This window comes from Cygnus atratus, chromosome 17, assembly GCF_013377495.2.
Source record: "Cygnus atratus isolate AKBS03 ecotype Queensland, Australia chromosome 17, CAtr_DNAZoo_HiC_assembly, whole genome shotgun sequence".
NCBI lineage: Eukaryota > Metazoa > Chordata > Aves > Anseriformes > Anatidae > Cygnus > Cygnus atratus.
Genome location: NC_066378.1, coordinates 1,453,463 through 1,475,202, shown reverse-complemented (window position 1 = coordinate 1,475,202; position 21,740 = coordinate 1,453,463). Strand labels below are relative to the sequence as shown.

The 21,740-nt window shown below is 49.5% G+C and overlaps 1 long non-coding RNA gene across 1 annotated transcript in view; it reads right to left on the bottom strand.

The window, feature by feature from the left end:
• The window catches only part of LOC126913513 (uncharacterized), a 34,642-nt gene extending 31,082 nt beyond the window's left edge, over positions 1–3,560 (bottom strand). Inside the window, exon 1 of the long non-coding RNA XR_007708953.1 lies at positions 3,115–3,560. This is a non-coding gene — a long non-coding RNA (uncharacterized LOC126913513). The remainder of the gene's footprint in view (positions 1–3,114) is intronic.
• Positions 3,561–21,740: the final 18,180 nt, after the last annotated feature.

Here is a 21,740-nt window from a genome sequence, read left to right as displayed (position 1 = left end):
GGTGCCCAAACTGAAACCTTTTTCTTCATTCTTTATAAAATGAACATTAAAGTTAACTCTTAACAAGACAATGAGATTAAGGAAGTACATGCTAAACATAGAAGACTATAATACTCAACTTTTTGCCCAAATTATGCTCATTGTCATCCCAGGGTGGGACACATAAGCTTAGGATATAAAAGTGTTAGCAGGTAGTGGTGAAAAAATTCATGATAGGAAAACCTTAGAGTGAGGAAAAAAGGGAGAGCTGGGGAGGGGGGGCGGAGGGGAGAAGAAATAATTGAAAACCTAGAAGAGGCAGTCGATGTTCTGTGCTCCTTCTCCACCAAGACAGGGACACCTCCTTGGTAAGCTCTGCACCTTCACCTTCACTTTGGTGAGGAATACCTGCGATAGCATTTATACGTTTAGAAATGTGTTAACTGCCTTTTGGGTTAGTGGCATAGATTCATTTTAGCTGCCTATCGGGTCAGTGGAATAGACCCACAAGAAAGAGGAGAATCCCTTGTCATGAAGACCTCAGGGTTCTCCGATTTGGCTGCATCTGTTCCAAAACCAGCCTGCATACAAGCCATGCAGGAGAAGGATCTCTTACGGAGATCCCCAAAGCTAGCCCTGATTCAACTGGCAAGGTTAACTCCCCCTTATCTGTGGCCTCCCAGACACCATAAAGACACATGTAGCTACTGTTCAAGACCACACACAAACTGCCTGTGCTATGAATACTGCCCTGGATGCCACACAGCTGGCTGATCTTGTTTGCCAAAACTTTGTGGCTACCTCCACATACAGATTTTGTCTGGGATCCTCTGCTCAGATCGCTTCAGGGTAGGTACCTGACAACTTTGGCCAGTTTTGGAGGGAGGTTCCTGCCTGGGTACCTTCACTTCCCTTCGCTGATCAGGATTTGAAAAACTTTTGACCTAGCTCCCAATACAGAACTGCTTGTCAATACCACCGGAAGACCCCTCCGCCTTAAGTCCCTCACAATTTTGGCTCTACTTTGGAGGGAGCTGCATGCCTGCTAGCTACCATTGCCTCCTCCAGGGAAGCTTCTGCAAATGTTGGGGATTCTGCCTGAGACACATTTAGCTCTGGGGACCAGCTGCAAAGCCCTTCAGGGCAGGGACACCACAACTTTGGACAAGTTTAGACGGAACTGTATGCCTGGTAGCTACCCTTGCCTTCTCACCTCGGCATGCTTCTAGAAAAAAGATTTGGCTTCCTCCAAGAGAGAGTTTTTTCTTTGTGGATCCTAAACTCGGATCCCTCTAGGCTAGGTAACAGAGAATTTTGGCTAATTTGGAGGTTGCTACATGCCCGGGAGCTACCTTTGCCTCCACCACATTGTACTTAGGAAAAATTCTCTGTCACCTGCACAAGTTCTGGATAAGAGCAGCATACCCGTATGGGGTATCTACCTGAACTTTGGCCAAATTGGGAAGTACGTGCATGCCCAGTAGCTACCCGTTCCTCCTCCCAGGCATACTTGGTGAAATTTTGGGGCCTCTTCCGGAGAGAGAGATACTTGTGGATTCGGTCCGCAGACCCCTTCAGGCTTGGTACCCAAGAACTTTGGCCAATTTTGGAGGGAGGTTCCTGCCTGGGTACCTTCACTTCCCTTCGCTGATCATGATTTGAAAAACTTTCAACCTAGCTCCCAATACAGAACTGCTTGTCAACACCACCTGAAGACCCCTCTGCGTTAAGTCCCTCACAATTTTGGCTCTACTTTGGAGGGAGCTGCATGCCTGCTAGCTACCATTGCCTCCTCCAGGGAAGCTTCTGCAAATGTTGGGGATTCTGCCTGAGACGGACTTAGCTCTGGGGACCAAGCTGCAAAGCCCTTCAGGGCAGGGACACCACAACTTTGGACAAGTTCAGACGGAACTGTATGCCTGGTAGCTACCCTTGCCTTCTCACCTCGGCATGCTTCTAGAAAAAAGATTTGGCTTCCTCCAAGAGAGAGTTTTTCTTTGTGGATCCTAAACTCGGATCCCTCTAGGCTAGGTAACAGAGAATTTTGGCTAATTTGGAGGTTGCTACATGCCCGGGAGCTACCTTTGCCTCCACCACATTGTACTTAGGAAAAATTCTCTGTCACCTGCACAAGTTCTGGATAAAAGCAGCATACCCGTATGGGGTATCTACCTGAACTTTGGCCAAATTGGGAAGTACGTGCATGCCCAGTAGCTACCCGTTCCTCCTCCCAGGCATACTTGGTGAAATTTTGGGGCCTCTTCCGGAGAGAGAGGGACTTGTGGATTCGGTCCGCAGACCCCTTCAGGCTTGGTACCCAAGAACTTTGGCCAATTTTGGAGGGAGGTTCCTGCCTGGGTACCTTCACTTCCCTTCGCTGATCAGGATTTGAAAAACTTTTGGACTAGCTCCCAATACAGAACTGCTTGTCAACACCACCGGAAGACCCCTCCGCCTTAAGTCCCTCACAATTTTGGCTCTACTTTGGAGGGAGCTGCATGCCTGCTAGCTACCATTGCCTCCTCCAGGGAAGCTTCTGCAAATGTTGGGGATTCTGCCTGAGACGACATTTAGCTCTGGGGACCAGCTGCAAAGCCCTTCAGGGCAGGGACACCACAACTTTGGACAAGTTTAGACGGAACTGTATGCCTGGTAGCTACCCTTGCCTTCTCACCTCGGCATGCTTCTAGAAAAAAGATTTGGCTTCCTCCAAGAGAGAGTTTTTTCTTTGTGGATCCTAAACTTGGATCCCTCTAGGCTAGGTAACAGAGAATTTTGGCTAATTTGGAGGTTGCTACATGCCCGGGAGCTACCTTTGCCTCCACCACATTGTACTTAGGAAAAATTCTCTGTCACCTGCACAAGTTCTGGATAAAGCAGCATACCCGTATGGGGTATCTACCTGAACTTTGGCCAAATTGGGAAGTACGTGCATGCCCAGTAGCTACCCGTTCCTCCTCCCAGGCATACTTGGTGAAATTTTGGGGCCTCTTCCGGAGAGAGAGGGACTTGTGGATTCGGTCCGCAGACCCCTTCAGGCTTGGTACCCAAGAACTTTGGCCAATTTTGGAGGGAGGTTCCTGCCTGGGTACCTTCACTTCCCTTCGCTGATCAGGATTTGAAAAACTTTTGGACCTAGCTCCCAATACAGAACTGCTTGTCAATACCACCGGAAGACCCCTCCGCCTTAAGTCCCTCACAATTTTGGCTCTACTTTGGAGGGAGCTGCATGCCTGCTAGCTACCATTGCCTCCTCCAGGGAAGCTTCTGCAAATGTTGGGGATTCTGCCTGAGACACATTTAGCTCTGGGGACCAGCTGCAAAGCCCTTCAGGGCAGGGACACCACAACTTTGGACAAGTTTAGACGGAACTGTATGCCTGGTAGCTACCCTTGCCTTCTCACCTCGGCATGCTTCTAGAAAAAAGATTTGGCTTCCTCCAAGAGAGGTTTTTTCTTTGTGGATCCTAAACTTGGATCCCTCTAGGCTAGGTAACAGAGAATTTTGGCTAATTTGGAGGTTGCTACATGCCCGGGAGCTACCTTTGCCTCCACCACATTGTACTTAGGAAAAATTCTCTGTCACCTGCACAAGTTCTGGAAAAGCAGCATACCCGTCTGCTTTTTTGTTACCTGCCTGTGTCTGCATGTCCTCGTAGCTCTCACGGATTAGCTCAAATTGCACGGAGCTTCCCCAGCTTTTTCTCCATTTCTTGACGTCTGGTTCTGTTTGCCCCTTAAGGCTCTTTCCAAGCATTTCATTGAGCCCTTCCTTTTGGCATTCTCTGAATAGAGCTGAAACCTCGGGTTGCTGCCTCAAACTCCTCCAAGGCTGTTGCTCTAGTTTGTTTGTGTCCATCGGTGTACGTTCCCAACCCTGCAACAATGGAATAGACAGTTTTTGTTGGATTTTGTTTTGTTTGGTTGTTTCTTTTCATTATGACCTTTTCTTTCTTTGGTCTTTCCTTCAATCCTACCACTTTTGTTACTTTGAATCCTCCTCTTAGTTTTGTTGTTTCTTTGCTTTTTTCAGACATCAGCAACCGACCCCGTTTTCCCTGTGCACTGCCTCCCTCATAGAATCCTACAATGGCTGGGGTTGGAAGGGACCTTAAAGACCATCCAGCTCGAACCCACCTGCACTGGTGCCCCAGGACCCACTTGGGAGCCACAGGGCTGGGCTGGGGCCAGCTCTGGCTTGAGGGTGACTGAGGCTGTGCCTGTCAGCCCTGCAGTGGGACATGGCGGTTGCCTAGCACCACTGTGGGTCACAATATGCACTGCCCCTGACAGCACAGGGCTGCCATGTGCTCACGGTCCCTGTCCTTGGCTTCCCAACGAGCTGGGTCCCCATGCTTGGTCCTGAGCGAGGTGGTGCATGTGCGAGTCCATGAGTCCCCAAGTGCCACAGGGCGGACTTCTCACTCTTTCCCCTGGAGCTGAACACTCTCTTTTGGTTCCACCATACCTGTGCCCCTGAGAAGCTCCACATCCATGACGTCCATGGCCCAGCTCTCTCGAGCTCACGGCTGGGCTGTCCTGCCCCACGGTGTCCTGACAGCTGCCTGGAGCACACTGGAAAAGTTTGGCCTACATGCCTTAGTTCTCAACAAAAGCAGCATACCCACGGTGTGCCAAACCCTCTCTGGGCAGCAGAACAGAATCTTGAAGTCTGCGGTGCCCAAACTGAAACCTTTTTCTTCATTCTTTATAAAATGAACATTAAAGTTAACTCTTAACAAGACAATGAGATTAAGGAAGTACATGCTAAACATAGAAGACTATAATACTCAACTTTTTGCCCAAATTATGCTCATTGTCATCCCAGGGTGGGACACATAAGCTTAGGATATAAAAGTGTTAGCAGGTAGTGGTGAAAAAATTCATGATAGGAAAACCTTAGAGTGAGGAAAAAAGGGAGAGCTGGGGAGGGGGGGCGGAGGGGAGAAGAAATAATTGAAAACCTAGAAGAGGCAGTCGATGTTCTGTGCTCCTTCTCCACCAAGACAGGGACACCTCCTTGGTAAGCTCTGCACCTTCACCTTCACTTTGGTGAGGAATACCTGCGATAGCATTTATACGTTTAGAAATGTGTTAACTGCCTTTTGGGTTAGTGGCATAGATTCATTTTAGCTGCCTATCGGGTCAGTGGAATAGACCCACAAGAAAGAGGAGAATCCCTTGTCATGAAGACCTCAGGGTTCTCCGATTTGGCTGCATCTGTTCCAAAACCAGCCTGCATACAAGCCATGCAGGAGAAGGATCTCTTACGGAGATCCCCAAAGCTAGCCCTGATTCAACTGGCAAGGTTAACTCCCCCTTATCTGTGGCCTCCCAGACACCATAAAGACACATGTAGCTACTGTTCAAGACCACACACAAACTGCCTGTGCTATGAATACTGCCCTGGATGCCACACAGCTGGCTGATCTTGTTTGCCAAAACTTTGTGGCTACCTCCACATACAGATTTTGTCTGGGATCCTCTGCTCAGATCGCTTCAGGGTAGGTACCTGACAACTTTGGCCAGTTTTGGAGGGAGGTTCCTGCCTGGGTACCTTCACTTCCCTTCGCTGATCAGGATTTGAAAAACTTTTGACCTAGCTCCCAATACAGAACTGCTTGTCAATACCACCGGAAGACCCCTCCGCCTTAAGTCCCTCACAATTTTGGCTCTACTTTGGAGGGAGCTGCATGCCTGCTAGCTACCATTGCCTCCTCCAGGGAAGCTTCTGCAAATGTTGGGGATTCTGCCTGAGACACATTTAGCTCTGGGGACCAGCTGCAAAGCCCTTCAGGGCAGGGACACCACAACTTTGGACAAGTTTAGACGGAACTGTATGCCTGGTAGCTACCCTTGCCTTCTCACCTCGGCATGCTTCTAGAAAAAAGATTTGGCTTCCTCCAAGAGAGGTTTTTTCTTTGTGGATCCTAAACTTGGATCCCTCTAGGCTAGGTAACAGAGAATTTTGGCTAATTTGGAGGTTGCTACATGCCCGGGAGCTACCTTTGCCTCCACCACATTGTACTTAGGAAAAATTCTCTGTCACCTGCACAAGTTCTGGATAAGAGCAGCATACCCGTATGGGGTATCTACCTGAACTTTGGCCAAATTGGGAAGTACGTGCATGCCCAGTAGCTACCCGTTCCTCCTCCCAGGCATACTTGGTGAAATTTTGGGGCCTCTTCCGGAGAGAGAGGGACTTGTGGATTCGGTCCGCAGACCCCTTCAGGCTTGGTACCCAAGAACTTTGGCCAATTTTGGAGGGAGGTTCCTGCCTGGGTACCTTCACTTCCCTTCGCTGATCATGATTTGAAAAACTTTCAACCTAGCTCCCAATACAGAACTGCTTGTCAATACCACCTGAAGACCCCTCCTGCGTTAAGTCCCTCACAATTTTGGCTCTACTTTGGAGGGAGCTGCATGCCTGCTAGCTACCATTGCCTCCTCCAGGGAAGCTTCTGCAAATGTTGGGGATTCTGCCTGAGACGACATTTAGCTCTGGGGACCAGCTGCAAAGCCCTTCAGGGCAGGGACACCACAACTTTGGACAAGTTTAGACGGAACTGTATGCCTGGTAGCTACCCTTGCCTTCTCACCTCGGCATGCTTCTAGAAAAAAGATTTGGCTTCCTCCAAGAGAGAGTTTTTTCTTTGTGGATCCTAAACTCGGATCCCTCTAGGCTAGGTAACAGAGAATTTTGGCTAATTTGGAGGTTGCTACATGCCCGGGAGCTACCTTTGCCTCCACCACATTGTACTTAGGAAAAATTCTCTGTCACCTGCACAAGTTCTGGATAAAGCAGCATACCCGTATGGGGTATCTACCTGAACTTTGGCCAAATTGGGAAGTACGTGCATGCCCAGTAGCTACCCGTTCCTCCTCCCAGGCATACTTGGTGAAATTTTGGGGCCTCTTCCGGAGAGAGAGGGACTTGTGGATTCGGTCCGCAGACCCCTTCAGGCTTGGTACCCAAGAACTTTGGCCAATTTTGGAGGGAGGTTCCTGCCTGGGTACCTTCACTTCCCTTCGCTGATCAGGATTTGAAAAACTTTTGGACCTAGCTCCCAATACAGAACTGCTTGTCAACACCACCGGAAGACCCCTCCGCGTTAAGTCCCTCACAATTTTGGCTCTACTTTGGAGGGAGCTGCATGCCTGCTAGCTACCATTGCCTCCTCCAGGGAAGCTTCTGCAAATGTTGGGGATTCTGCCTGAGACACATTTAGCTCTGGGGACCAGCTGCAAAGCCCTTCAGGGCAGGGACACCACAACTTTGGACAAGTTTAGACGGAACTGTATGCCTGGTAGCTACCCTTGCCTTCTCACCTCGGCATGCTTCTAGAAAAAAGATTTGGCTTCCTCCAAGAGAGGTTTTTTCTTTGTGGATCCTAAACTTGGATCCCTCTAGGCTAGGTAACAGAGAATTTTGGCTAATTTGGAGGTTGCTACATGCCCGGGAGCTACCTTTGCCTCCACCACATTGTACTTAGGAAAAATTCTCTGTCACCTGCACAAGTTCTGGAAAAGCAGCATACCCGTCTGCTTTTTTGTTACCTGCCTGTGTCTGCATGTCCTGTAGCTCTCACGGATTAGCTCAAATTGCACGGAGCTTCCCCAGCTTTTTCTCCATTTCTTGACGTCTGGTTCTGTTTGCCCCTTAAGGCTCTTTCCAAGCATTTCATTGAGCCCTTCCTTTTGGCATTCTCTGAACAGAGCTGAAACCTCGGGTTGCTGCCTCAAACTCCTCCAAGGCTGTTGCTCTAGTTCGTTTGTGTCCATCGGTGTACGTTCCCAACCCTGCAACAATGGAATAGACAGTTTTTGTTGGATTTTGTTTTGTTTGGTTGTTTCTTTTCATTATGACCTTTTCTTTCTTTGGTCTTTCCTTCAATCCTACCACTTTTGTTACTTTGAATCCTCCTCTTAGTTTTGTTGTTTCTTTGCTTTTTTCAGACATCAGCAACCGACCCCGTTTTCCCTGTGCACTGCCTCCCTCATAGAATCCTACAATGGCTGGGGTTGGAAGGGACCTTAAAGACCATCCAGCTCGAACCCACCTGCACTGGTGCCCCAGGACCCTCTTGGGAGCCACAGGGCTGGGCTGGGGCCAGCTCTGGCTTGAGGGTGACTGAGGCTGTGCCTGTCAGCCCTGCAGTGGGACATGGCGGTTGCCTAGCACCACTGTGGGTCACAATATGCACTGCCCCTGACAGCACAGGGCTGCCATGTGCTCACGGTCCCTGTCCTTGGCTTCCCAACGAGCTGGGTCCCCATGCTTGGTCCTGAGCGAGGTGGTGCATGTGCGAGTCCATGAGTCCCCAAGTGCCACAGGGCGGACTTCTCACTCTTTCCCCTGGAGCTGAACACTCTCTTTTGGTTCCACCATACCTGTGCCCCTGAGAAGCTCCACATCCATGACGTCCATGGCCCAGCTCTCTCGAGCTCACGGCTGGGCTGTCCTGCCCCACGGTGTCCTGACAGCTGCCTGGAGCACACTGGAAAAGTTTGGCCTACATGCCTTAGTTCTCAACAAAAGCAGCATACCCACGGTGTGCCAAACCCTCTCTGGGCAGCAGAACAGAATCTTGAAGTCTGCGGTGCCCAAACTGAAACCTTTTTCTTCATTCTTTATAAAATGAACATTAAAGTTAACTCTTAACAAGACAATGAGATTAAGGAAGTACATGCTAAACATAGAAGACTATAATACTCAACTTTTTGCCCAAATTATGCTCATTGTCATCCCAGGGTGGGACACATAAGCTTAGGATATAAAAGTGTTAGCAGGTAGTGGTGAAAAAATTCATGATAGGAAAACCTTAGAGTGAGGAAAAAAGGGAGAGCTGGGGAGGGGGGGCGGAGGGGAGAAGAAATAATTGAAAACCTAGAAGAGGCAGTCGATGTTCTGTGCTCCTTCTCCACCAAGACAGGGACACCTCCTTGGTAAGCTCTGCACCTTCACCTTCACTTTGGTGAGGAATACCTGCGATAGCATTTATACGTTTAGAAATGTGTTAACTGCCTTTTGGGTTAGTGGCATAGATTCATTTTAGCTGCCTATCGGGTCAGTGGAATAGACCCACAAGAAAGAGGAGAATCCCTTGTCATGAAGACCTCAGGGTTCTCCGATTTGGCTGCATCTGTTCCAAAACCAGCCTGCATACAAGCCATGCAGGAGAAGGATCTCTTACGGAGATCCCCAAAGCTAGCCCTGATTCAACTGGCAAGGTTAACTCCCCCTTATCTGTGGCCTCCCAGACACCATAAAGACACATGTAGCTACTGTTCAAGACCACACACAAACTGCCTGTGCTATGAATACTGCCCTGGATGCCACACAGCTGGCTGATCTTGTTTGCCAAAACTTTGTGGCTACCTCCACATACAGATTTTGTCTGGGATCCTCTGCTCAGATCGCTTCAGGGTAGGTACCTGACAACTTTGGCCAAGTTTTGGAGGGAGGTTCCTGCCTGGGTACCTTCACTTCCCTTCGCTGATCAGGATTTGAAAAACTTTCAACCTAGCTCCCAATACAGAACTGCTTGTCAATACCACCGGAAGACCCCTCCGCCGTTAAGTCCCTCACAATTTTGGCTCTACTTTGGAGGGAGCTGCATGCCTGCTAGCTACCATTGCCTCCTCCAGGGAAGCTTCTGCAAATGTTGGGGATTCTGCCTGAGACACATTTAGCTCTGGGGACCAGCTGCAAAGCCCTTCAGGGCAGGGACACCACAACTTTGGACAAGTTTAGACGGAACTGTATGCCTGGTAGCTACCCTTGCCTTCTCACCTCGGCATGCTTCTAGAAAAAAGATTTGGCTTCCTCCAAGAGAGAGTTTTTTCTTTGTGGATCCTAAACTTGGATCCCTCTAGGCTAGGTAACAGAGAATTTTGGCTAATTTGGAGGTTGCTACATGCCCGGGAGCTACCTTTGCCTCCACCACATTGTACTTAGGAAAAATTCTCTGTCACCTGCACAAGTTCTGGATAAAGCAGCATACCCGTATGGGGTATCTACCTGAACTTTGGCCAAATTGGGAAGTACGTGCATGCCCAGTAGCTACCCGTTCCTCCTCCCAGGCATACTTGGTGAAATTTTGGGGCCTCTTCCGGAGAGAGAGGGACTTGTGGATTCGGTCCGCAGACCCCTTCAGGCTTGGTACCCAAGAACTTTGGCCAATTTTGGAGGGAGGTTCCTGCCTGGGTACCTTCACTTCCCTTCGCTGATCATGATTTGAAAAACTTTTGACCTAGCTCCCAATACAGAACTGCTTGTCAATACCACCGGAAGACCCCTCCGCGTTAAGTCCCTCACAATTTTGGCTCTACTTTGGAGGGAGCTGCATGCCTGCTAGCTACCATTGCCTCCTCCAGGGAAGCTTCTGCAAATGTTGGGGATTCTGCCTGAGACACATTTAGCTCTGGGGACCAGCTGCAAAGCCCTTCAGGGCAGGGACACCACAACTTTGGACAAGTTTAGACGGAACTGTATGCCTGGTAGCTACCCTTGCCTTCTCACCTCGGCATGCTTCTAGAAAAAAGATTTGGCTTCCTCCAAGAGAGAGTTTTTCTTTGTGGATCCTAAACTTGGATCCCTCTAGGCTAGGTAACAGAGAATTTTGGCTAATTTGGAGGTTGCTACATGCCCGGGAGCTACCTTTGCCTCCACCACATTGTACTTAGGAAAAATTCTCTGTCACCTGCACAAGTTCTGGAAAAGCAGCATACCCGTATGGGGTATCTACCTGAACTTTGGCCAAATTGGGAAGTACGTGCATGCCCAGTAGCTACCCGTTCCTCCTCCCAGGCATACTTGGTGAAATTTTGGGGCCTCTTCCGGAGAGAGAGGGACTTGTGGATTCGGTCCGCAGACCCCTTCAGGCTTGGTACCCAAGAACTTTGGCCAATTTTGGAGGGAGGTTCCTGCCTGGGTACCTTCACTTCCCTTCGCTGATCAGGATTTGAAAAACTTTTGGGCCTAGCTCCCAATACAGAACTGCTTGTCAACACCACCTGAAGACCCCTCCGCCGTTAAGTCCCTCACAATTTTGGCTCTACTTTGGAGGGAGCTGCATGCCTGCTAGCTACCATTGCCTCCTCCAGGGAAGCTTCTGCAAATGTTGGGGATTCTGCCTGAGACACATTTAGCTCTGGGGACCAGCTGCAAAGCCCTTCAGGGCAGGGACACCACAACTTTGGACAAGTTTAGACGGAACTGTATGCCTGGTAGCTACCCTTGCCTTCTCACCTCGGCATGCTTCTAGAAAAAAGATTTGGCTTCCTCCAAGAGAGATTTTTTCTTTGTGGATCCTAAACTTGGATCCCTCTAGGCTAGGTAACAGAGAATTTTGGCTAATTTGGAGGTTGCTACATGCCCGGGAGCTACCTTTGCCTCCACCACATTGTACTTAGGAAAAATTCTCTGTCACCTGCACAAGTTCTGGAAAAGCAGCATACCCGTCTGCTTTTTTGTTACCTGCCTGTGTCTGCATGTCCTGTAGCTCTCACGGATTAGCTCAAATTGCACGGAGCTTCCCCAGCTTTTTCTCCATTTCTTGACGTCTGGTTCTGTTTGCCCCTTAAGGCTCTTTCCAAGCATTTCATTGAGCCCTTCCTTTTGGCATTCTCTGAACAGAGCTGAAACCTCGGGTTGCTGCCTCAAACTCCTCCAAGGCTGTTGCTCTAGTTCGTTTGTGTCCATCGGTGTACGTTCCCAACCCTGCAACAATGGAATAGACAGTTTTTGTTGGATTTTGTTTTGTTTGGTTGTTTCTTTTCATTATGACCTTTTCTTTCTTTGGTCTTTCCTTCAATCCTACCACTTTTGTTACTTTGAATCCTCCTCTTAGTTTTGTTGTTTCTTTGCTTTTTTCAGACATCAGCAACCGACCCCGTTTTCCCTGTGCACTGCCTCCCTCATAGAATCCTACAATGGCTGGGGTTGGAAGGGCCCTTAAAGACCATCCAGCTCGAGCCCACCTGCACTGGTGCCCCAGGACCCTCTTGGGAGCCACAGGGCTGGGCTGGGGCCAGCTCTGGCTTGAGGGTGACTGAGGCTGTGCCTGTCAGCCCTGCAGTGGGACATGGCGGTTGCCTAGCACCACTGTGGGTCACAATATGCACTGCCCCTGACAGCACAGGGCTGCCATGTGCTCACGGTCCCTGTCCTTGGCTTCCCAACGAGCTGGGTCCCCATGCTTGGTCCTGAGCGAGGTGGTGCATGTGCGAGTCCATGAGTCCCCAAGTGCCACAGGGCGGACTTCTCACTCTTTCCCCTGGAGCTGAACACTCTCTTTTGGTTCCACCATACCTGTGCCCCTGAGAAGCTCCACATCCATGACGTCCATGGCCCAGCTCTCTCGAGCTCACGGCTGGGCTGTCCTGCCCCACGGTGTCCTGACAGCTGCCTGGAGCACACTGGAAAAGTTTGGCCTACATGCCTTAGTTCTCAACAAAAGCAGCATACCCACGGTGTGCCAAACCCTCTCTGGGCAGCAGAACAGAATCTTGAAGTCTGCGGTGCCCAAACTGAAACCTTTTTCTTCATTCTTTATAAAATGAACATTAAAGTTAACTCTTAACAAGACAATGAGATTAAGGAAGTACATGCTAAACATAGAAGACTATAATACTCAACTTTTTGCCCAAATTATGCTCATTGTCATCCCAGGGTGGGACACATAAGCTTAGGATATAAAAGTGTTAGCAGGTAGTGGTGAAAAAATTCATGATAGGAAAACCTTAGAGTGAGGAAAAAAGGGAGAGCTGGGGAGGGGGGGCGGAGGGGAGAAGAAATAATTGAAAACCTAGAAGAGGCAGTCGATGTTCTGTGCTCCTTCTCCACCAAGACAGGGACACCTCCTTGGTAAGCTCTGCACCTTCACCTTCACTTTGGTGAGGAATACCTGCGATAGCATTTATACGTTTAGAAATGTGTTAACTGCCTTTTGGGTTAGTGGCATAGATTCATTTTAGCTGCCTATCGGGTCAGTGGAATAGACCCACAAGAAAGAGGAGAATCCCTTGTCATGAAGACCTCAGGGTTCTCCGATTTGGCTGCATCTGTTCCAAAACCAGCCTGCATACAAGCCATGCAGGAGAAGGATCTCTTACGGAGATCCCCAAAGCTAGCCCTGATTCAACTGGCAAGGTTAACTCCCCCTTATCTGTGGCCTCCCAGACACCATAAAGACACATGTAGCTACTGTTCAAGACCACACACAAACTGCCTGTGCTATGAATACTGCCCTGGATGCCACACAGCTGGCTGATCTTGTTTGCCAAAACTTTGTGGCTACCTCCACATACAGATTTTGTCTGGGATCCTCTGCTCAGATCGCTTCAGGGTAGGTACCTGACAACTTTGGCCAGTTTTGGAGGGAGGTTCCTGCCTGGGTACCTTCACTTCCCTTCGCTGATCAGGATTTGAAAAACTTTCAACCTAGCTCCCAATACAGAACTGCTTGTCAATACCACCGGAAGACCCCTCCGCGTTAAGTCCCTCACAATTTTGGCTCTACTTTGGAGGGAGCTGCATGCCTGCTAGCTACCATTGCCTCCTCCAGGGAAGCTTCTGCAAATGTTGGGGATTCTGCCTGAGACACATTTAGCTCTGGGGACCAGCTGCAAAGCCCTTCAGGGCAGGGACACCACAACTTTGGACAAGTTTAGACGGAACTGTATGCCTGGTAGCTACCCTTGCCTTCTCACCTCGGCATGCTTCTAGAAAAAAGATTTGGCTTCCTCCAAGAGAGATTTTTTCTTTGTGGATCCTAAACTTGGATCCCTCTAGGCTAGGTAACAGAGAATTTTGGCTAATTTGGAGGTTGCTACATGCCCGGGAGCTACCTTTGCCTCCACCACATTGTACTTAGGAAAAATTCTCTGTCACCTGCACAAGTTCTGGATAAAAGCAGCATACCCGTATGGGGTATCTACCTGAACTTTGGCCAAATTGGGAAGTACGTGCATGCCCAGTAGCTACCCGTTCCTCCTCCCAGGCATACTTGGTGAAATTTTGGGGCCTCTTCCGGAGAGAGAGGGACTTGTGGATTCGGTCCGCAGACCCCTTCAGGCTTGGTACCAAAGAACTTTGGCCAATTTTGGAGGGAGGTTCCTGCCTGGGTACCTTCACTTCCCTTCGCTGATCAGGATTTGAAAAACTTTGCAACCTAGCTCCCAATACAGAACTGCTTGTCAATACCACCGGAAGACCCCTCCGCGTTAAGTCCCTCACAATTTTGGCTCTACTTTGGAGGGAGCTGCATGCCTGCTAGCTACCATTGCCTCCTCCAGGGAAGCTTCTGCAAATGTTGGGGATTCTGCCTGAGACACATTTAGCTCTGGGGACCAGCTGCAAAGCCCTTCAGGGCAGGGACACCACAACTTTGGACAAGTTTAGACGGAACTGTATGCCTGGTAGCTACCCTTGCCTTCTCACCTCGGCATGCTTCTAGAAAAAAGATTTGGCTTCCTCCAAGAGAGGTTTTTTCTTTGTGGATCCTAAACTTGGATCCCTCTAGGCTAGGTAACAGAGAATTTTGGCTAATTTGGAGGTTGCTACATGCCCGGGAGCTACCTTTGCCTCCACCACATTGTACTTAGGAAAAATTCTCTGTCACCTGCACAAGTTCTGGAAAAGCAGCATACCCGTATGGGGTATCTACCTGAACTTTGGCCAAATTGGGAAGTACGTGCATGCCCAGTAGCTACCCGTTCCTCCTCCCAGGCATACTTGGTGAAATTTTGGGGCCTCTTCCGGAGAGAGAGGGACTTGTGGATTCGGTCCGCAGACCCCTTCAGGCTTGGTACCCAAGAACTTTGGCCAATTTTGGAGGGAGGTTCCTGCCTGGGTACCTTCACTTCCCTTCGCTGATCAGGATTTGAAAAACTTTCGACCTAGCTCCCAATACAGAACTGCTTGTCAACACCACCTGAAGACCCCTCCTGCGTTAAGTCCCTCACAATTTTGGCTCTACTTTGGAGGGAGCTGCATGCCTGCTAGCTACCATTGCCTCCTCCAGGGAAGCTTCTGCAAATGTTGGGGATTCTGCCTGAGACACATTTAGCTCTGGGGACCAGCTGCAAAGCCCTTCAGGGCAGGGACACCACAACTTTGGACAAGTTTAGACGGAACTGTATGCCTGGTAGCTACCCTTGCCTTCTCACCTCGGCATGCTTCTAGAAAAAAGATTTGGCTTCCTCCAAGAGAGAGTTTTTTCTTTGTGGATCCTAAACTCGGATCCCTCTAGGCTAGGTAACAGAGAATTTTGGCTAATTTGGAGGTTGCTACATGCCCGGGAGCTACCTTTGCCTCCACCACATTGTACTTAGGAAAAATTCTCTGTCACCTGCACAAGTTCTGGATAAAAGCAGCATACCCGTATGGGGTATCTACCTGAACTTTGGCCAAATTGGGAAGTACGTGCATGCCCAGTAGCTACCCGTTCCTCCTCCCAGGCATACTTGGTGAAATTTTGGGGCCTCTTCCGGAGAGAGAGGGACTTGTGGATTCGGTCCGCAGACCCCTTCAGGCTTGGTACCCAAGAACTTTGGCCAATTTTGGAGGGAGGTTCCTGCCTGGGTACCTTCACTTCCCTTCGCTGATCAGGATTTGAAAAACTTTTGGGCTAGCTCCCAATACAGAACTGCTTGTCAATACCACCGGAAGACCCCTCCGCCTTAAGTCCCTCACAATTTTGGCTCTACTTTGGAGGGAGCTGCATGCCTGCTAGCTACCATTGCCTCCTCCAGGGAAGCTTCTGCAAATGTTGGGGATTCTGCCTGAGACACATTTAGCTCTGGGGACCAGCTGCAAAGCCCTTCAGGGCAGGGACACCACAACTTTGGACAAGTTTAGACGGAACTGTATGCCTGGTAGCTACCCTTGCCTTCTCACCTCGGCATGCTTCTAGAAAAAAGATTTGGCTTCCTCCAAGAGAGGTTTTTTCTTTGTGGATCCTAAACTTGGATCCCTCTAGGCTAGGTAACAGAGAATTTTGGCTAATTTGGAGGTTGCTACATGCCCGGGAGCTACCTTTGCCTCCACCACATTGTACTTAGGAAAAATTCTCTGTCACCTGCACAAGTTCTGGAAAAGCAGCATACCCGTCTGCTTTTTTGTTACCTGCCTGTGTCTGCATGTCCTGTAGCTCTCACGGATTAGCTCAAATTGCACGGAGCTTCCCCAGCTTTTTCTCCATTTCTTGACGTCTGGTTCTGTTTGCCCCTTAAGGCTCTTTCCAAGCATTTCATTGAGCCCTTCCTTTTGGCATTCTCTGAACAGAGCTGAAACCTCGGGTTGCTGCCTCAAACTCCTCCAAGGCTGTTGCTCTAGTTCGTTTGTGTCCATCGGTGTACGTTCCCAACCCTGCAACAATGGAATAGACAGTTTTTGTTGGATTTTGTTTTGTTTGGTTGTTTCTTTTCATTATGACCTTTTCTTTCTTTGGTCTTTCCTTCAATCCTACCACTTTTGTTACTTTGAATCCTCCTCTTAGTTTTGTTGTTTCTTTGCTTTTTTCAGACATCAGCAACCGACCCCGTTTTCCCTGTGCACTGCCTCCCTCACAGAATCCTACAATGGCTGGGGTTGGAAGGGACCTTAAAGACCATCCAGCTCGAGCCCACCTGCACTGGTGCCCCAGGACCCACTTGGGAGCCACAGGGCTGGGCTGGGGCCAGCTCTGGCTTGAGGGTGACTGAGGCTGTGCCTGTCAGCCCTGCAGTGGGACATGGCGGTTGCCTAGCACCACTGTGGGTCACAATATGCACTGCCCCTGACAGCACAGGGCTGCCATGTGCTCACGGTCCCTGTCCTTGGCTTCCCAACGAGCTGGGTCCCCATGCTTGGTCCTGAGCGAGGTGGTGCATGTGCGAGTCCATGAGTCCCCAAGTGCCACAGGGCGGACTTCTCACTCTTTCCCCTGGAGCTGAACACTCTCTTTTGGTTCCACCATACCTGTGCCCCTGAGAAGCTCCACATCCATGACGTCCATGGCCCAGCTCTCTCGAGCTCACGGCTGGGCTGTCCTGCCCCACGGGGTCCTGACAGCTGCCTGGAGCACACTGGAAAAGTTTGGCCTACATGCCTTAGTTCTCAACAAAAGCAGCATACCCACGGTGTGCCAAACCCTCTCTGGGCAGCAGAACAGAATCTTGAAGTCTGCGGTGCCCAAACTGAAACCTTTTTCTTCATTCTTTATAAAATGAACATTAAAGTTAACTCTTAACAAGACAATGAGATTAAGGAAGTACATGCTAAACATAGAAGACTATAATACTCAACTTTTTGCCCAAATTATGCTCATTGTCATCCCAGGGTGGGACACATAAGCTTAGGATATAAAAGTGTTAGCAGGTAGTGGTGAAAAAATTCATGATAGGAAAACCTTAGAGTGAGGAAAAAAGGGAGAGCTGGGGAGGGGGGGCGGAGGGGAGAAGAAATAATTGAAAACCTAGAAGAGGCAGTCGATGTTCTGTGCTCCTTCTCCACCAAGACAGGGACACCTCCTTGGTAAGCTCTGCACCTTCACCTTCACTTTGGTGAGGAATACCTGCGATAGCATTTATACGTTTAGAAATGTGTTAACTGCCTTTTGGGTTAGTGGCATAGATTCATTTTAGCTGCCTATCGGGTCAGTGGAATAGACCCACAAGAAAGAGGAGAATCCCTTGTCATGAAGACCTCAGGGTTCTCCGATTTGGCTGCATCTGTTCCAAAACCAGCCTGCATACAAGCCATGCAGGAGAAGGATCTCTTACGGAGATCCCCAAAGCTAGCCCTGATTCAACTGGCAAGGTTAACTCCCCCTTATCTGTGGCCTCCCAGACACCATAAAGACACATGTAGCTACTGTTCAAGACCACACACAAACTGCCTGTGCTATGAATACTGCCCTGGATGCCACACAGCTGGCTGATCTTGTTTGCCAAAACTTTGTGGCTACCTCCACATACAGATTTTGTCTGGGATCCTCTGCTCAGATCGCTTCAGGGTAGGTACCTGACAACTTTGGCCAGTTTTGGAGGGAGGTTCCTGCCTGGGTACCTTCACTTCCCTTCGCTGATCAGGATTTGAAAAACTTTCAACCTAGCTCCCAATACAGAACTGCTTGTCAATACCACCGGAAGACCCCTCCGCCTTAAGTCCCTCACAATTTTGGCTCTACTTTGGAGGGAGCTGCATGCCTGCTAGCTACCATTGCCTCCTCCAGGGAAGCTTCTGCAAATGTTGGGGATTCTGCCTGAGACACATTTAGCTCTGGGGACCAGCTGCAAAGCCCTTCAGGGCAGGGACACCACAACTTTGGACAAGTTTAGACGGAACTGTATGCCTGGCTAGCTACCCTTGCCTTCTCACCTCGGCATGCTTCTAGAAAAAAGATTTGGCTTCCTCCAAGAGAGAGTTTTTCTTTGTGGATCCTAAACTCGGATCCCTCTAGGCTAGGTAACAGAGAATTTTGGCTAATTTGGAGGTTGCTACATGCCCGGGAGCTACCTTTGCCTCCACCACATTGTACTTAGGAAAAATTCTCTGTCACCTGCACAAGTTCTGGATAAAAGCAGCATACCCGTATGGGGTATCTACCTGAACTTTGGCCAAATTGGGAAGTACGTGCATGCCCAGTAGCTACCCGTTCCTCCTCCCAGGCATACTTGGTGAAATTTTGGGGCCTCTTCCGGAGAGAGAGGGACTTGTGGATTCGGTCCGCAGACCCCTTCAGGCTTGGTACCAAAGAACTTTGGCCAATTTTGGAGGGAGGTTCCTGCCTGGGTACCTTCACTTCCCTTCGCTGATCAGGATTTGAAAAACTTTGCACCTAGCTCCCAATACAGAACTGCTTGTCAATACCACCGGAAGACCCCTCCGCCGTTAAGTCCCTCACAATTTTGGCTCTACTTTGGAGGGAGCTGCATGCCTGCTAGCTACCATTGCCTCCTCCAGGGAAGCTTCTGCAAATGTTGGGGATTCTGCCTGAGACACATTTAGCTCTGGGGACCAGCTGCAAAGCCCTTCAGGGCAGGGACACCACAACTTTGGACAAGTTTAGACGGAACTGTATGCCTGGTAGCTACCCTTGCCTTCTCACCTCGGCATGCTTCTAGAAAAAAGATTTGGCTTCCTCCAAGAGAGGTTTTTTCTTTGTGGATCCTAAACTCGGATCCCTCTAGGCTAGGTAACAGAGAATTTTGGCTAATTTGGAGGTTGCTACATGCCCGGGAGCTACCTTTGCCTCCACCACATTGTACTTAGGAAAAATTCTCTGTCACCTGCACAAGTTCTGGATAAAAGCAGCATACCCGTATGGGGTATCTACCTGAACTTTGGCCAAATTGGGAAGTACGTGCATGCCCAGTAGCTACCCGTTCCTCCTCCCAGGCATACTTGGTGAAATTTTGGGGCCTCTTCCGGAGAGAGAGGGACTTGTGGATTCGGTCCGCAGACCCCTTCAGGCTTGGTACCCAAGAACTTTGGCCAATTTTGGAGGGAGGTTCCTGCCTGGGTACCTTCACTTCCCTTCGCTGATCATGATTTGAAAAACTTTTGACCTAGCTCCCAATACAGAACTGCTTGTCAACACCACCTGAAGACCCCTCCGCGTTAAGTCCCTCACAATTTTGGCTCTACTTTGGAGGGAGCTGCATGCCTGCTAGCTACCATTGCCTCCTCCAGGGAAGCTTCTGCAAATGTTGGGGATTCTGCCTGAGACACATTTAGCTCTGGGGACCAGCTGCAAAGCCCTTCAGGGCAGGGACACCACAACTTTGGACAAGTTTAGACGGAACTGTATGCCTGGTAGCTACCCTTGCCTTCTCACCTCGGCATGCTTCTAGAAAAAAGATTTGGCTTCCTCCAAGAGAGGTTTTTTCTTTGTGGATCCTAAACTCGGATCCCTCTAGGCTAGGTAACAGAGAATTTTGGCTAATTTGGAGGTTGCTACATGCCCGGGAGCTACCTTTGCCTCCACCACATTGTACTTAGGAAAAATTCTCTGTCACCTGCACAAGTTCTGGAAAAGCAGCATACCCGTCTGCTTTTTTGTTACCTGCCTGTGTCTGCATGTCCTGTAGCTCTCACGGATTAGCTCAAATTGCACGGAGCTTCCCCAGCTTTTTCTCCATTTCTTGACGTCTGGTTCTGTTTGCCCCTTAAGGCTCTTTCCAAGCATTTCATTGAGCCCTTCCTTTTGGCATTCTCTGAACAGAGCTGAAACCTCGGGTTGCTGCCTCAAACTCCTCCAAGGCTGTTGCTCTAGTTCGTTTGTGTCCATCGGTGTACGTTCCCAACCCTGCAACAATGGAATAGACAGTTTTTGTTGGATTTTGTTTTGTTTGGTTGTTTCTTTTCATTATGACCTTTTCTTTCTTTGGTCTTTCCTTCAATCCTACCACTTTTGTTACTTTGAATCCTCCTCTTAGTTTTGTTGTTTCTTTGCTTTTTTCAGACATCAGCAACCGACCCCGTTTTCCCTGTGCACTGCCTCCCTCACAGAATCCTACAATGGCTGGGGTTGGAAGGGCCCTTAAAGACCATCCAGCTCGAGCCCACCTGCACTGGTGCCCCAGGACCCTCTTGGGAGCCACAGGGCTGGGCTGGGGCCAGCTCTGGCTTGAGGGTGACTGAGGCTGTGCCTGTCAGCCCTGCAGTGGGACATGGCGGTTGCCTAGCACCACTGTGGGTCACAATATGCACTGCCCCTGACAGCACAGGGCTGCCATGTGCTCACGGTCCCTGTCCTTGGCTTCCCAACGAGCTGGGTCCCCATGCTTGGTCCTGAGCGAGGTGGTGCATGTGCGAGTCCATGAGTCCCCAAGTGCCACAGGGCGGACTTCTCACTCTTTCCCCTGGAGCTGAACACTCTCTTTTGGTTCCACCATACCTGTGCCCCTGAGAAGCTCCACATCCATGACGTCCATGGCCCAGCTCTCTCGAGCTCACGGCTGGGCTGTCCTGCCCCAGGGGGTCCTGACAGCTGCCTGGAGCACACTGGAAAAGTTTGGCCTACATGCCTTAGTTCTCAACAAAAGCAGCATACCCACGGTGTGCCAAACCCTCTCTGGGCAGCAGAACAGAATCTTGAAGTCTGCGGTGCCCAAACTGAAACCTTTTTCTTCATTCTTTATAAAATGAACATTAAAGTTAACTCTTAACAAGACAATGAGATTAAGGAAGTACATGCTAAACATAGAAGACTATAATACTCAACTTTTTGCCCAAATTATGCTCATTGTCATCCCAGGGTGGGACACATAAGCTTAGGATATAAAAGTGTTAGCAGGTAGTGGTGAAAAAATTCATGATAGGAAAACCTTAGAGTGAGGAAAAAAGGGAGAGCTGGGGAGGGGGGGCGGAGGGGAGAAGAAATAATTGAAAACCTAGAAGAGGCAGTCGATGTTCTGTGCTCCTTCTCCACCAAGACAGGGACACCTCCTTGGTAAGCTCTGCACCTTCACCTTCACTTTGGTGAGGAATACCTGCGATAGCATTTATACGTTTAGAAATGTGTTAACTGCCTTTTGGGTTAGTGGCATAGATTCATTTTAGCTGCCTATCGGGTCAGTGGAATAGACCCACAAGAAAGAGGAGAATCCCTTGTCATGAAGACCTCAGGGTTCTCCGATTTGGCTGCATCTGTTCCAAAACCAGCCTGCATACAAGCCATGCAGGAGAAGGATCTCTTACGGAGATCCCCAAAGCTAGCCCTGATTCAACTGGCAAGGTTAACTCCCCCTTATCTGTGGCCTCCCAGACACCAT